This window comes from Pan paniscus, chromosome 22 (genome assembly GCF_029289425.2).
Source record: "Pan paniscus chromosome 22, NHGRI_mPanPan1-v2.0_pri, whole genome shotgun sequence".
Lineage (NCBI taxonomy): Eukaryota > Metazoa > Chordata > Mammalia > Primates > Hominidae > Pan > Pan paniscus.
This window is the reverse complement of record NC_073271.2, coordinates 38,656,346-38,673,663: the sequence shown is the minus strand read 5'-3', so window position 1 is coordinate 38,673,663 and position 17,318 is coordinate 38,656,346. Positions and strand designations below refer to the sequence as shown.

General features: G+C 45.9%; 1 long non-coding RNA gene across 1 annotated transcript; it reads left to right on the top strand.

Moving 5' to 3' along the window:
- Positions 1–825: 825 nt before the first annotated feature.
- LOC130541102 (uncharacterized) lies at positions 826–16,626 on the top strand. Its single transcript, XR_008955134.2, has 2 exons — positions 826–1,068; positions 15,193–16,626. It is a non-coding gene; the product is annotated as an uncharacterized LOC130541102 (long non-coding RNA).
- The last annotated feature ends 692 nt before the right edge of the window (positions 16,627–17,318 follow it).

Below are 17,318 nucleotides of genomic sequence, written 5' to 3'. Positions count from 1 at the left end.
GTGCGTGTAGTGTGTATAGTGCGTTTGTGGTGTGTGTGGTGTGTGTGGTATGTGTGGTGTGTGAGGTGTGTGTGTAGTGTGTGTGGTGTGTGTGTAGTGTGTGGTGTGTGGTGTGTGTGGTGTGCGTGGTGTGTTTGTATGTGGTGTGTGGTGTGCGTGTAGTGTGTGTGTGGTGTGTGGTGTGTGTGTGGTGTGTAGTGTGTGGTGTGTGTATGTGGTGTGTGTGGTGTGTATGTGGTGTATGGTGTGTGTAGTGTGTGGTGTGTGTATGTGGTGTGTGTGGTGTGTGTGTATGCGGTGTGTGGTGTGTGGTATGCGCATAGTGTGTGTGGTGTGTGATGTGTGTGTGTGCTGTGTGTGTGTGGTGTGTAGTGTGTGGTGTGTATGTGGTGTGTGTATGTGGTGTGTGGTGTGTGTATGTGGTGTGTGTGGTGTGTGGTGTGTGTGGTGTGTGGTATGTGTGTGGTGTGTGTGTATGTGGTGTGTGGTGTGCGTGTAGTGTGTGTGGTGTTTGATGTGTGTGTGGTGTGTGGTGTGTGTGTACTGTGTGTGGTGTGTGGTGTGTGTATGTGGTATGTGGTGTGTGTATGTGGTGTGTGGTGTGTGGTGTGTGATGTGTGTGTAGTGTGTGTGTGGTGTGTGATGTATGTGTGGTGTGTGTGTGTACTGCGTGTGACCACGTGCAGCCCCGAGCCCCGAGGCGCATCCGATGGGGCAGGAACGGGCTGCAGGTTGCCTTGCTCGGCTCTGCTCCCAGCGTCCTCCGTGTTCTGAGCCACTCATTAATCAGCTTCCTCATCTGAAATTGCGAAATCCCCTAAAGCTCAGGTCCTGTGACAACAGGTACGGGCCAGCATTGGGACAGGCTTTGCCTGTAAGAGGGCTGGTCTGGGGGGACATCTGAACCCAATTCAGGAACACCTCACAGGTCTGCCAGCAGGGCTAGACCCCGGGTGAGATCCAGGGCAACAGGGTCTGCCTGGGAAGCTCAGCTCCGGCACTGCCTGGGGCGTCTCCGCCCACACAGGACCATTCCTCTCGCCTGGACTCCTCTTGGAGTTTGCCAAGGTATGTTCAGAAACCGAGACATCAGGGAGTTGACTGCCCAGACCAGCAGTGGGATGTAAAAGTGTTATTTTGTCCCAGAGAAGTCTTCTCTGGAAAAAAAATGTATTCCGAAGTTTGGGTGTGTGAAAATAGCCCTGTGGTGAGTGTGGTTTTCCACTAAAGATGCTTTGATCAGACAAACTCTGTCAACCACGGGAGGGGGGTTATGCAGACACACAGATAATACCCTAGCCCAGCGTGGCCCGCTGTACTGGGAACCAGGGCCCTGGATGAGCAGCCAGACTGGAAAGCCTCATTTTCTTCACCTGTAAAATAGAAAACCCCACATTGACTGTCCTAGGTGGTTGCCAGGATCCAGCTTGGCTAACGATAAAGACCTGTGCGGCTCTGCGGTGTGTTAAGAATCCTTTACCTTCTTATAAAGGTAAAAGGAGGCTCCAAAGCCTCCTCTTTGTGGTTGCAACAACCTAGGAAGGTTTTCTGTTTTATAAAAAAATTGAGTGCAATGAAACCATCTGTTAAAGTCAAATGTAGGCGGCTTAACCCTGCACCCTGCCAGGAATGAAAACTTGAATGCAATTTATTTTTAAACTGATGATTTAAAGAACAGAAAAAAAGCAGCAACGTTGTAGCCTATAAAAATATTTTATTTATCTGAGGCAAAAATCTTAAAAATATGAGTCCAGAGACTCCTAGGGTTATGGATGCCTAGTTCCTAAATTCTCATAAATCCTCATAAATCCAGTAAGTCCCAGAAGCCTCAGGGCAGCCCCCAAGTGCCCCTATCCCATCTCCTCTGTCAGTTGTGGCTCCTTAATACCACATGGACACCCCCAGAACCACTGGAAGTAAATCCCTGGCCCTGGCGCTGAGAGAATCCTGGGATTTGGAGGGAGAGGGGCTGGAAAGGCAGGACCCCGCTGAGGGAGGCGGCAGTGGAAGTGCCCTCTCCTCAATGACCTTCTCTCTAACTGTTGCCTCCACATCGGTTCCCCAACTTTGCCTTCAGGCTTCCTCTCTGCTCTGTTTCCTTGCCTGAAATGATCAATTCACTTGTTACACCTGTTATAAGAAGAGTCACTTTGAAAACTAAGACAAACTGGCAGGTGATTAGTATGAGTTTGCAGTTGCTTCCCTCCCTCAACTCTGAACGGAGGTGGCCGGCAAGGAGAGAATTTGAGGTTTTATTATTGGAGGGAATGGTTGGATTTGGGAGCATGGGGCACTTTGAGCAGGGAGGACAGGGTGGATGGGGACCCTTCATTGGGTCCCGAGCCCCTCAGGAAGGCCCAGGGCACCTGGAGAGTTTGGAATAAGGGAAGCAGTGTGCTCAGAATGCAGAGAGGTGGGTGATGTGGTTTGGCTCTGTGTCCCTACCCAAATCCATGTTGAATTATAATTCTCCAGTGTTGGAGGTGGGGCCTGGTGGGAGGTGACTGGATCATGGCGTGGTTTCTAATAGTTTAGTACCATCCCCCGGTGCTGTCTCTTGACAGAGTTCTTCCAAGACCTGGTTGTTTAAAAGTGCCTAGCACGACCAGCCCCCAACTTCATTCTCTTCCTCCTGCTCTGCCACGTGAAGAAGGTGCTTGCTTCCCCTTCACTCTTCTGCCATAATTGTAAGTTTCCTGCGGCGTCCCCAGCCATGCTTCCTGTACAGCCTGCAGAACTATGAGTCAATTCAACTGCTTTTTTTCATAAATTACCCAGTCTCAGGTAGTTCTTTATAGCAGTGTAAGAACAGACTAATACAGCGGGCACATGCCAACCCCAGGGAAGGCCTGTCTGACATTTTCTCCTGGGGTCCTTCATGCGTGAGGGCCCTAGCATGAGAGGGGGCACATTTCTTTCTCCTGTAGTTCTCTTTCTATCTGTATCTGCTGCTTCCATAACACAGAATTTGGGCCACTGCTGTAGCCTCTGTAGCTCAGCCCCATGAGGGGTTCCCATGGGTTGGCCTGTCAGGCATGGAAACGTGCATTCTGAACTCTAGACACCCCGTGGACACAGAATCTTTGGAATGCATCATATTCAGACTTTTTGGTTAGTCTGTGCTCAAGCATCCAAACTTTTAAAAAAGTTTGACCAAATTGTTTTTTCCCACTTGTATTCAAGAGTATAGAACAGCATAACCAGGCTGTCAAAGTGAGAAAATACGAAGCTATGATGTATTGGTGTCAGAAGAAGATGAGCTATTTTTAAATTTCTACTGAGCATGACAGTATAAGGCTTCTCTTTCTAGTAATGGTGAACTAAGCAATATGGACCAACCTTCTTTTGGCAGATAGCCAGAAACTTTTGAACAAAATACTTAAAAAAAAATACTTGAATACTGATGGGCCAGTGAGATAGCAAAAAACTACCGGGCCAACATGAGGAAGAAGATAAAAATTCAGGCAAATGAACCCAGCATTTGGGGCAATTTTTCCTTGGGAGTGTTTTTTTAGTCATGGAAGAGATGGTTAAGAGGTGGAGCCATATGTTTTTGCCATTCTGTAGGAATAAAGGACAAAATTTAGCATCTGAGACACTCCAATTTTGAGGGTGGGGGTCTTAGCAACCCTTCTTCTTCACATTAGGACTTTGAAGAATTACATCTAAGGAAAAAAGATAAGCCAGAAATAGACAAATCATTTCAATAACTTTATTTCAGTTTTTAGATATCTCAATGGTCCAGAAAAATCTCAATTTCTAAAATTAGATTAAGATGATTCCAGATTGTGAATATACCCAGTTGCTGGGTAGTTACAAAAAATTTGTAGAGAAAGAGTGTATCAGCAGATTATGTCCACAAAATGTATTTTTTTTCCAAATACAATGTCTAGCACACAATCTAAAATAAGCAAACACACAAAAAGAAAAGACAGTGTGGACAAGAACCCGCAGAAACTAGGACAATAAAATTCAACCATCATGGGCTCCAGATACTGAAATTAACCAGGTAAAGCTTTTGTTTTTATTTTATTTTAATTTTTTTTGAGGCAGAGTCTCACTTTGTCGCCCATCCTGGAGTGCAGTGGGGTGATCTCGGCTCACTGCAAACTTTGACCCCAGGGTTCAAGTGATTCTCCTGCTTCAGCCTCCCAAGTAGGTGGGATTACAAGTACATGCCACCATGCCCGGCTAATTTTCATATTTTTACTAGAGATGGGGTTTTGCCATGTTGGCCAGGCTGGTCTTGAACTCCTGACCTCAGGAGTTCCTGACCTGAACTCAAGACCGCCTGCCTCGGCCTCCCAAAGTGCTGGGATTACAGGCATGAGCCACTGTGCCCAGCCAACCAGGTAAAGCTTTTAAATAGGTAAGACCATTAAACTATTTTAGAAAGACATGACAGATTTGAAAAAGTTCATATACAAATTTAAGAACTGCAATATATAATTTTGAAATTAAGAACTCAATGGATGGGTTTAACAGAACATTGGGCCAGCTAATAAGAAAATTAGTGAACTTGAAAATGGATAAAAGAAATTATCCAGGCCTGGCACGGTGGCTCACACCTGTAATCCCAGCACTTTGGGAGGCCGAGGTGGGTGGATCACTTGAGGTCAGGAGTTCCAGACCAGCCTGGTCAACATGGTGAAATTCTGTCTCTACCAAAAATATATTTTAAAAAATTAGCCAGATGTGGTGGCTTACGCCTGTAATCCCGGCTACTCAGAATGCTGAGGCAAAAGAATCCCTTGAACCTGAGAGGTGGAGGTTGCAGTGAGCCGAGATCGTGCCACTGCACTCCAGCCTGGGCGACAGCGAGACTCTGTCTTAAAAAAAAAAAAAAAAGAAACTATCCAGAATCAAGCATGGGTAGGGACATAAAAATTGAACATTCAAAAGAGGTGGTAAAAAACATAGAAGATACTGTGAGAAGTTTTAAAAACTATTTACTGGAGTCTGAAAAGGAGAAGTGGAAAAGAATGCTCAGAAAAAATACTTGAAAAAATATTGGTTAAGAAAAAATTTTAAACTGAAGAAATGCATTTAAGATCAATATTTCTCTCTAGGCATTGCTTTGCTGCATTCCACGATGCCTAAAATGTAAGAATAAAAGTGACTTAAAATAAAATAATGGAAAAAGCATAATGTGGCAATACTCAGAAAAAGAAAGCTAATGTACATATACTAATATCAGACAAAATTGACTTTAGGCATAAAATTATTGGAGACAAATATATTAGAGACAAAGAAGGATGCTTTATTCACCAGGAAGATATAACAATTCTAAATTCGTTATATTTTCATTCTATTATACATATACACACATATATAGGTATGTAGGAGGATTGCTTAAACCTGGGAGGTGGAGGCCACAGTGAGCCATGATTGTGACACTGCACTCCAGCCTGGGCAACAGAGCAAGACCTAGTTTCAAAAAAAGAAAGAAGTTAGAACAAAAACAAATACAAACAAAGTAGAAGGAAGGAAAAAAACAGAAATTATTGAAATAGAAAACAAATATACAACAGAAATATACTTACCAAAATTAATAATAAGAAATGAAATGTGAATAGTTTTATAACTATTAAAGGCAGGATTAAACCATCTCAGATTAGGAAAAAGACATGAAAAAAATCAATGTACACTTGTAATTTTAAAAAAGGACTCTTAGTGAACTAGACTATAATGGAAGTTCTTTAATCTGATTAAATATATGCCCCAAAACCTACAGAAACCATCATAATTAAAAGTGAAATGTTCCTTTGAGGCAATGATGGCTGCTCTTCCTGCTTCTGAGTAAGATTGTACTGGAAGTCCTAGCCAGTGTTGACTTTTTCTGAGAAGTCAACCGACCCTGGGGAATTCCTTTCTAAGGAATCCCCTTTGAGTGACTGGCTTTGAAGAAGTTGGTCTTGCCCTCATACAAGTGCAGCTTTGTGGTTGGGTGTGGTCACATGGCTGCTGTGGCCAATGAGCTGTGCAGCTTTGTGGTTGGGTGTGGTCACATGGCTGCTGTGGCCAATGAGCTGTGCAGCTTTGTGGTTGCGTGTGGTCACATGGCTGCTGTGACCAATGAGCTGTGCAGCTTTGTGGTTGGGTGTGGTCACATGGCTGCTGTGGCCAATGAGCTGTGAGCACAGGTAATGTACATCAGAGGTCTCATTCCCTGAGGCGTGGTCTCTTTCAACCTTTAAGGTGGTGGCTGTTTCATTAGGGTGGATCCCAGAGTGAGAGAAAAGCCCCCAAAACTACCGCAGTGCACATGGAGTATGAATGAGAAATAACATAAATCTTTCTTATTATACACCAGAGATTATGGCACTGAGACAGAGGGCTGTGGAGGCCACAGCAGCTCTAGCCTGGATGCTAATCTGCCATGTTGGTTGACACAGTTTGGCTCTGTGTCCCACCCAAATCTGATCTCGAATTGCAATCCCCACGTGTTGAGGGAGGGACCTGGTGGGAGGTGATTGGATCATGGGGGCAATTTCCCCCATGCTGTTCTCATGATAGTGAGTGAGTTTTCATAAGATCTGATAGTTGATAAGTAGCAGTTCGCTCTTCATTCTCTCTCCTGCTGCCATGTAAGTTGTGCCTTGCTTCCCCTTCACCTTCCACTATGATTGTAAGTTTCCTGAGGCCTCCGCAGCCATGTGGAACTGTGAGTCAATGAAACCTCCTTTGTTTATAAATTACCCAGCATCAGGTAGTATCTTTATAGCAGTGTGAGAAAGGACTAATATATTGGTGTTGATGAAGAGTCAAACTCTAAAATGTTTGAAGAGATTTATTCTGAACCAAATATGAGTTACCATGGCCTGTGACACAGCCCCAGAAGGTTCTGAGAACATGCGTTCAAGGTGGTCTGGGTGCAAGGTGGTCATGGGAGACATGAAACATTAATCAAATAAATGGAAGATGTACATTGGTTTGGTCTGGAAAGGTGGAACAACTGGAAGGTGGGGGCTTCCAGGTCATAGGTAGATTCAAAGATTTTCTGATTGGCAGTCGGTTGAAAGAGTTAAGTTACTGTTGAAAGACTTAGGAATGTCTGGGTTAAGATAAGGGGTTGTGGAGACCAGGGATTTATCATGTAGGTGAAGCCTCCAGGTAGCAGGCTTCAGAGACAATAGATTGTAAATGTTTCTTATTAGACTTAAAAATTCTGTTCTATAAACCAAAAATAAAATTTGAAGGCCACCCAACCATCTGAATGGACTTCCCTCTAGGCCATGGCATTCTAAATTTAACCTGAAAGACTGGTTTAGGCCATTACAGGAAGTGGGGGTCAGACATGCCTCATTGTACCCCCCAGCATGGATATCAACACAGACCTTAAGTCTGATAAGAAACATTTAAGTCTATTCTCTCTGAAGCCTGCTACCTAGAGGCTTCATCTGCACGATAAAACTTTGTTCTTCACAACCCCTTATCATAACCCAGACATTCCTTTCTATTGCTAACTCTTTCAACCAACTGCCAATCAGAAAATGTTTAATCTACCTATAACCACCCAACCCCTGAGCTTCAAGTTGTTTGTTCCACCTTTCTGGACTGAACCAATGTGTTTCTTTTTTTTTTCTTTCTTTCTTTTTTTTGAGACGGAGTCTCACTCTGTCACCCAGGCTGGAGTACAATGGCGGAATCTCGGCTCACTGCAACCTCCGCCTCCTGGGTTCAAGTGATTCTCCTGCCTCAGCCTCCCGAGTAGCTGGGATTACAGGTGCCTGCCATTACGCCCGGCTAATTTTTTTTTTTTTTTGTATTTTTAGTAGAGATGGGGTTTCAGCATGTTAGTCAGGCTGGTCTCAAACTCCTGACCTCAGATGATCCCCCCCACCTCGGCCTCCCAAAATGCTGGGATTACAGGTGTGAGCCACCACACCCAGCCCCAACATATTTCTTAAATATATTTGATTGATGTCTCATGTCTCCCTAAAATGTATAAAACCAAGCTGCACCCTGACTACCTTGGGCACATGTTCTCAGGATTTCCCAAGGGCTGTGTCACGGACCACTGGTCACTCATATTTGGCTCAGAATAAATCTCTTCAAATATTTTACAGAGTTTGACTCCTTTTGTTCACCAGTTCTATTAGTAATGCCAAAAGGGAGGAGGGGATAATAAGGTATGTCTGGCTCCTGATTCCCATCACAGCCTGAACTAGCTTTTCAGGTTAACTTTGGAATGCCCTTGGCCAAGAGGGGGCATTCATTCAGATGGTTGGGGGACTTAGAATTTTATTTTTGGTTTACATTGGCTTATGATTAACATTCTGAGGAGGCCTCTAAGATTTCCAGTTTATCTACCACTCCCTGTGTAAGAGCAGCTACTTACTGTAGGTCCTGCCCTTAGGTCAAACAACCTTGACATTATCATCCTTCAATCATCCTGCACATTCCTTCTGAACCACTCCTCCCTGTACTATATAAGCTCTGGGTCTGGGGCTGAGGGGTAGGGATCCATCATCTCATCTCGTTGCCACCTGAGACACAGACATGGCTTCTCTTTGTAAGTCCGTATGAAACATTTCTAAGAAACTCAATGTGTCAGCTTCTCAGCTTCTTTGGACTTTGGGGCTGGTTTGCCTAGACCTGCCCACTGTAAAACGTGGACTGAGAGATCAAGAAATGTGCAAAGGGAATGAAGCATCTGTGGGAGAAATCCCAGGCAGCAGCCACTTCCACGTGGAGCAGCATGGTTCGCCTTTTAGGTGCATGTGTGTGAATGCAGTGATGTCCCTAAACTGCTGGCATGCTTAAAGCAATCATTAGCTGAGAGCCGTCCATCACACAGCGGTAAGGAAGGGTGGTGAGCAGCTACTGCTGTGGACAGCTGCTTCTAGGGGCTGCCTGTTTGGTGATGGAGCCCAGCCAGCAGCAGAGGCAAAGTAAAATGGCTTTGGTAGGAATTACAACTGGGAAAAGGTTTTTAAAAGAGCTCGGCAGTCAAAAGGTAACTTGGTTCAATCTGCCATGTGGGTTGTATATGTGTGCACGCCTATTGCTTATTGCTTTTTTTTTTTTTTTTTTTTTTTAGACGGAGTCTTGCTCCATCACCCAGGCTAGAGGCTAGAGTACAGTGGTGAGATCTTGGCTCACTGCACCTCCGTCTCCCAAGTTCAAGCAATTCTCCTGCCTCAGCCTCCAGGGTAGCTGGGACTACAGGCGTCCGCCACCATGCCCGGCTAATTTTTGTATTTTTAGTAGAGTCGGGTTTCACCATGTTGGTCAGGCTGGTCTCGAACCCCTGACCTCAGGTGATTCACCCACCTCAGCCTCCCAAAGTGCTGGGATTACAGGCTTGCACCACTGCGCCCAGCTTGCTTATTGCTTTACGGCCTCTGCTCTCTGTAAAACTTCTCCGTCGAGAACCCTGTCTGTTTCTCTGTTTGCTTCTGTCTGTCCCTCTTTCCTCTTGCAACCCTCAATGACACATGAGGACCTAAACAAGGAAATTTCTGACAGCCTAGGATCCTTGGGGAACAGGGAAAAGGCACCAGTCTCCTCTCTTTGGGAGGAACCTGTTTTTCCTCGCGGCATCCTAGGTTGTAAGCAGACAGGTTCCCCTCAGGTCTAGGGCTCTGCTCTCTTGTACTGTGTTACTGGGCTCGCTGGCTGTTTGTAGGGCACTAGAGACTGCTTGGCACTGTGAGAGGACTTGACCTTGATGTGTGTGATGGCTGGTGGTTGATGGCGGGTGAAAGCCATAGTGTTGGAGGTGGCTCAGGACAGTCGTGCAATGGAAACGATCATTGATACGGGGGTACTTGGGTGTTTGCACGTTTGAATAAGAAAGTCGTGGTTTAGGTCCTAAAACCTGCATGCTTTCTTGGTCCTGGTCCTTAAAGGGCTCTACCTTAAAGCCAGTAATCTAATTAAGAAACAAGCTAAGTTGAAAAGACCGCCTATCCAATGAATCAGCCTTCAAAACGCTTTGTAAAGGAAATGTACATCTTTAGAGGGAATCTCCATTTGTAAGGGCATGTCTGTCTCCGTACTGAAACCACTAGAAGCTTTCTCTATGGAGAAGACAATGGCTTAAAGTCTACATAACAGACCTTGCTTTTGCTTAGATTGAAGTTCTGTTCCTTTCTACCTGTTTCCCCAGAGTCCTGTCTTGGGAGATGCAGATTTAGAATTTTCTCCCTAACATTTGTTTAGGGCATGAAACAGGAAATCAAGAGATTAATAGTCTAAAGTGAGGGAGAATCTTTAAAAAATGGCAAAAGAAAAATCTTATTACATGTGTAAGATCTGCTGCTGTGTCTGCTACGTCTACATATGTGTCATGCGTATGTGACACTTCGCTACTGTAGAAAGTAAAAAGTTTCCTCTTCAAAGTTTCCCTTCCTGTTAAAGAATAAATCATAAGTGTTAGAAATAATAGTTTCTTTTAAAGACTGACTTTCTTCAAGCCTCCTTGCTTTGTGCTAATAACTCTTTGTTAAGCCCTATCCTATGTAGCTGTTGGACATGCTCACAGGCGTGTTCCAGCTCACAGCCTATGCCCCTTCCTTATTTGGAAATGTTATTGCTTCTTTAAATCTTTCATAAGCAACTTCCTCCTTTCCTTTGTTCTCCCTTTGCCTTTACCTATTTAAGAAAGTTTTAGGTTGTTAGCAAGTCGAGTGTCAGTTTAGACTGTGAGGTTCGGCTCCAGTCAATGGATGCAGGACACAGCAGTAAGGATGACCCAAATACGTAAGGGATAAATACATCTGCTTTTCCTTTGTTTGGTGTACTCTTGTGGCAAGACTGCTGGTGAGTGTACCCTTTCTGCAGAAAGTGAAAATTGCCTTGCTGAGATAATTAAATTTATGTTCAAGTGCTATTTCTTTTTTTTTTTTTTTTGAGACGGAGTCTCGCTGTGTCGCCCAGGCTGGAGTGCAGTGGCGCGATCTTGGCTCACTGCAAACTCCGCTTCCCGGGTTCACACCATTCTCCTGCCTCAGCCTCCTGAGTAGCTGGGACTACAGGCACCCACCACCATGCCCAGCTAATTTTGTGTATTTTTAGTAGAGACAGGGTTTCACCATGTTAGCCAGGATGGTCTCAATCTCCTGACCTCATGATCCGCCCGCCTTGGCCTCCCAAAGTGCTGGGATTATAGGCATGAGCCACCATGCCCAGCCCTCAAGTGCTATTTCTTTACAGCACCAGGGAACAAGCATTTTGCATTCCTAACACTACCAACATATATGAAGGAGAACATTTACATGCTTAAATCAAATATTTTATCAGAAAAATAGATGGTAGCTCGAATGCCTTTTAGCACATGTGATTTTGGTAATCTATGGTAAATAAAACCAGTTTCAAAATTCTCTTCAGGAATTTAAGATCTTAAAGTCATGTTATGTTAAATTAATCCTAGGGTTTTCAGCAGAAATTGGGATTACTCAGAGTGTGTTTGGTAAAGGTTATAAAAACGTGGTTTTTGCTGAAAGGAAAAGCAATTTTATCTAGAATAGAGGATATTTAAAGATTATTTCAAAATGAAAGGAAGAGAATGCTGGGTTGGGCCTTGGGACTGGACCAAGCTCAGATCTGGGTCTGTCTGAGCTCAGATGTGAGTCTGTCTGAGCTCAGATCACCAGCCTCAAAGCTACCCACAAACGGGAAAATTATGCCAGGAACAAAAGAAATTACCTTTGAGACCTGTAGTTACCAAGAAGATAGTCAATGTTGGGGAAGGGAAAAAGCAAGCGACTATTGAAACTGGAGGGGAGTGTGAAGGAATTGTTCCATTTTGTAGATCTGGAGCATCAGCTCCCTGAAGAACCTTTATGAAAATGGATTGTGAGAGTGACTAATTTGGGAGCAGTGTCTCTGGTTTAAAATGCTGCAGAGGGAAAGAGCATGTTTGGGTTGATGCAGGACCCACACTCACCACTGAACAATGCAGCTGGGTATACACAATCCAGACACACAGGAGAGTATTCCTGAGGGAGCAGCCAGCCTGGGGAACTGGATAAAAGGCACTGGAAGGTCTGTTAACCCTGAGAAGGGACGGTCTGACTCCAATATAAATGCCAAGTGCAGCACCTCAGATGAGGCAGCTGGTTTCTTCTCATGGGTCTTACAGATGCTGATAAAAACATGAGGTTAGTTAAGAGCAAGGGAAAGGCAAAAGGAAGAGTCAGAATCCATCAAAGGGAAGTGGACATTTTTAAATGGTTATTTAAAAATAAGGTAAATAGGCCAGGTACCGTGGTGGCTCATGCCTGTAATCCTAGCACTTTGGGAGGCCGAGGCAGGTGGATCACCTGAGGTCAGGAATTCGAGACCAGCCTGGCCAACATGGAGAAACCCCATCTCTACTAAAAATAAACACACACACACAAATTAGCCGGGCGTGGTGGCGGGTGCCTATAATCCCAGCTACTCAGGAGGCTGAGGAAGGAGAATCACTTGAACCCGGGGGGACGGAGGTTGTAGTGAGCCGAGATCGCGCCACTTCACTCCAGCCTGGGTGAAAGAGCGAAACTCCGTCTCAAAAAAATAAAATAAAAATAAGGTAAATAAATTTTTAAAAATTGATAGATGAGGCTAAGAGGAAAGACGAGAGAGTCTTGGGGCTTATCCCAGGGTGGCAATCTTTAGATAATTACTAAGAAATGGAATGAATTGAGGACTTATTTTTTCTTATTTTTTATCTTGCCCAAATTTGTACTTAAGGGGTCTGGGGAATCATGCCCTACAAACCATAAATTCTCATCAGGTGGGTTTTATTTAACCCTATATATTGTGACTTACTTTCAATCCGACTCTGGCATAACATTATGAGACAAGGAAAAAAATATTTAACCCCAAAATATATTTCCTTGCCATACCTTGAAATTGCCCTGCAAAGTCTCTTGTGGGAAAAATCCGCATTCTATAGAGAATGCCCTTCCCACTTTGTTGTCCTTCCTTTTTTTTCCAGATCCCGGAGATAATCAACTAAGAGCCAGGCACCCTTTTAGGTCTGAAAAGAAACATTTTACAAACTGCTCTCTCTCTCTCTGAAGTCTGCTATCTGAGCGATTCCTCTGCACAATAAAATTTGGTCTCCACAATCCTTTACCTTAACCTAAACATTCCTTTCCATTGATCCCAGGTCTTCAGATAAACTCAACCAATTGTCAACCAGAAAATGTTTAAATTTACCTATAGCCTGGAAGGCCCCGCTTTGAGTTGTCCCGCCTCTCTGAACCAAACCAATGTATTTCTTAAATGTATTTGATTGATGTCTCATGCCTCCCTAAAATATATAAAAACAAGCTGTGCCCCGACCACCTTGGGCACATGTTCTCAGGAACTCCTGAGGGCTGTGTCACAGGCCATGATCACTCAGATTTGGCACAGAATAAATCTCTTCAAATATTTTATAGCGGCAACAGAATAAAATGGAAATTGATGGAGTTAAAATAAAAGTTTTTTTTTTTTTTTTGAGATTTAGTCTTGCTCTGTTGCCCAGGCTGGCACTGCACAATCTCAGCTGCTCACTGCAACCTCAGCCTCCCAGGTTCAAGCAATTCTTTTGCCTCAGCCTCCTGAGTAGCTGGGACTATAGGCGTGCACCAACATGCCCTGCTAATTTTTTTGTATTTTTTAGTAGAGACAGGGTTTTGCCATGTTGGCCAGGATGGTCTCAAACTCCTGACCTTAAATGATTCACCCACCTCAGCCTTCCAAAGTGCTGGGATTACAGGCGTGAGCCACCACGCCCAGCCGAAACAAAGGTCTTAATCAACGCTGTCAAAAGTTGGGTGAACCAAAGGAAGCCTCCACTGGCCCCCACAATGTTAAAGGGCCCCAAACCAGTTTTCTGTATTTATCCCAGATTGGATAAATTAAAAAAAAAATCAGAGGGCAAAGATTGCAATGAGAAAGCTGAGCAATAGTTACCTAGGGCAATGCTGATGCAGATAAGTCCAGATTAAAGTTTGGCAAGAGAGACCCTTGGCTCAGCCCCTGCTGGGAACTTAAATCTTTTTTACGAGAGAGGGAAGAATGGTCTAGGGGTTGAAAAAAGAAGTTCCTGGTGCTGTTACAGGTATAGTTAGACACTCATGAGCAGAGGGAGGAGAGAGCTCTTCTCCCACCCACTAGGAACGTCAGGTGATGCTTTAGCAATGATCACATTGTCTCTCTAAAAGGGATAAATTGGCAGCCGGCACCAGCGAGAGGCCATTTCCTGATGGTCTACACCTGTTGCACTAAAGTGTTCACTGAATGCAGGCGCCAGGGAGAAGCACCTTCCCGGCCATGTGCATTAAGAAACAAAATGGCAGAATGTGACCTTCTAGGGGCACACCACAGGAAAAGGGAAGAAAGCCTCAGAGGGGCATGCGTACCACTTCCTAAACACACTGTGTGTGCTCACCTCCCAAGGGTAAGGAGGGCAGGTGCATGCGGGCAGCCCATCCTAAGGGAAGAACCATGGGAAAGAGGCCAGCCTGGAAAGTCCTCAGATCGTGGTTAAACACTGCACTCGCCCTTCCACTTGGGTCTCTCCCAGGTGTATTTTCTTTCTTTCCTGTTCTTTTTTTTTTGAGACGGAGTCTCACTCTGTTGCCCAGGCTGGAGTGCAGTGGCGCGATCTCGGCTCACTGCAAGCTCCGCCTCCCGGGTTCACGCCATTCTCCTGCCTCAGCCTCCCGAGTAGCTGGGACTACAGGCACCCACCACCACGCCCGGCTCATTTTTGTATTTTTAGTAGAGACGGGGTTTCACTGTGTTAGCCAGGAAGGTCTCGATCTCCTGACCTCGTGATCCACCCGCCTCGGCCTCCCAAAGTGCTGGGATTACAGGTGTGAGCCATCACACCCGGCCTCTTTCCTGTTCTAAAGCCTTTTGAAAGAAACTTCCATTCCTCTTCTGAAAGTTGCCTTGGTGTCTTTTTTTGCCTTATGCCCCTCAGTCTAATTCTTTCTTCTGAGGAGGCAAGAATTGAGGTTGCTGCAGACCCATAAGGATTCACTGCCAATAATTCGGATACCTCCACTGGTAACATATTTGGTACCATGAGACTCAGATATTTTCCACCCCTAATAGGACCACAGCATACAAATGAAAAGTTGATAGGATTATGTAAGTTGAAATGTTTAAACAGGATTTATGCAAGCTGTTGTGACTCAGTTTTACTCTTAAGGAGCTGAAGGATAGGGGTGGTGGTCTTCAATGTATCTCTATTTAATTTACCAGGCTGGCCTCTGCAGAAATAAGAGACTCCTGGAGGAAGACAGTGGACTTCAGCAAGCTGCACCAAGGAGAATCCACAGCGGCAGCTGCCCTGCCAGGCGCGGGATCTCGGTCAAGGTGGATCAACACAGCCTCAGGTGTGTGCTCTGCCCCACTGAGACGGCAAGTGCATTCTTTTCTATTCCTACGAGGAAAGAGCATCCGAAAGAGCCTGCCTTCACATAGGATGAATAACAGTGGACCTTGGCTTTGCCTCAGTGTTATGTGCTAATAAACTATGTATTCTATGCCCTAAGGAAGCCCAGAGAGAGCTGGACAAGCTGGATATCCCAAAGAGCATGGCACTGGCCCACCACATTGATTACATTGCGCTGGCCGGGTGCTAACCAAGAAGCAGCTAACACACTGGGAGTCTTGGTAAGATGCCTGAGTGCCTGCAGCTGGCAGACAAATCCTACAAAGATTCTGGGAACTGCCACTAATAACACTCTTGGTGGGGAGGTCCCATAACCAGGAGCATACTGGGCCTCCCGTCCACAGCAAAGAGCCAATTACTGCATCTTGCATCTCCCATGACCAAGAGAGAGACAATGCCAGTACGCCTTCTGGAGGCAGCACGTTCCACACACATGAAGACTACTCCAGCCTATGTACCATTGATACGAGAAGCTGTTGGCCTTCCCTGAGCCTGCAGCAGGTCGAGGCTGCAGTGCTGGCAGCCCTGTGACTCAGGCCCTGCAGCTGGTCAGACCCTGTGTTATGAGAGGTATCAGATGTGGGAAAGCAATGCTGTGTGTTTATGGCAAGCCACTATGCCAGAATCACAGTGCAGGCCCCTGGGATTCAGAAACAAAGCCATGCTATCTGCGGCAGAGGATTCTGCAAAAAATTCTGAAAAGTCCCTGCTGATGTGCTCCTGGGGCCTGGGGTGATGGAATACCTGATTGTGCATGTGGAACTGCTCAGATGAGCTGGATTCTGTCTCACCCCTGGGTCATGAGGTTGGGGACTCAGAAATAACCCATCACAGGTGGGAGTGTGCGTGTGGAAGCAGCAGAAGCAGGAGCAGGAGGCCAAGCAGCGGCAGCTGCCCAGTACCCCACCACCCTCCACAGCAGTCCCCACAGCCCCAGTGGAGGAACCTTCTGGTGAACTGAGGAGGGAGGGACAAGCCCGGCCTCAGTTCATGGAGGTGTCTGCTCTGCCTGTGGGGCCAGCCCAAATCGCCTGGCTGCCATACTCCAGTCTCAGCAAGCTGCCCTTTAAAGAGGGTGATATGGTTTGGCTCTGTGTCCCCACCCAAATCTCATCTTGAACTGTAATCCCCAGGTGATGAGGGTGAGACCTGATGGGAAGTGATTGGATCATGGGGGCTGTTTTCCCCATGCTGTTCTCATGACGGTGAAGGAGTTCTCATGAGATCTGATGGTTTTATAAGTGTCTGGCAATTCCCCTGCTTGCACTTGTCTTTCTCGCCCGCCACCACGTAAGACGTGCCTGCTTCCCCTTCCGCCATGATTGTAAGTTTCCTGAGGCGTCCCCAGCCATGCAGAACTGTGAGTCAATGAAACCTCTTTTCTTTATAAATTACCCAGTCTTGGGTAGTATCTTTATAGCAATGTGAGAACGGACTAACACAGAGGGTGATGAGGGAACATTCTCCCAGTGGTCATCCCCTCTGTGTAAGTGGCTGTGAGGTTAGAAGATCTCTGAACCCATGGGCAATGGCCAACGACTTTGCCGGCTGAACCCAGAATGGGAGCGATGTGGAGAGTGGGGATGGGCAGTCAGGGATGAGGCATGGGTTGTACGTGGGGGAGTGGGCAGGAGGTGCAAAGATCTGTGTGTAACAGGCAGCTGCTCCCAGAGAGCACCTGCCGCAGAGGAGGCCTGAACGACCCCTAGGGAAGGTCAGGCATGGCTGTTTGGGCCAAGCATGATGGGATGGTTCTCTCTCTCCATGGGGGCTCAAGGCTGCCGTCTCTCTCCCTGTGCCATCCTCTGCTGCCTCCTTTCCATGACCCTTGACCCCAAGGGAACTTCACGATGAGCCTCCTGCCTGCTAGGGTCCGAATCTGAGTCTGTTTCCTGGGGACCCGCCTACCACACTGCCACCCTCCCAGAGTAGA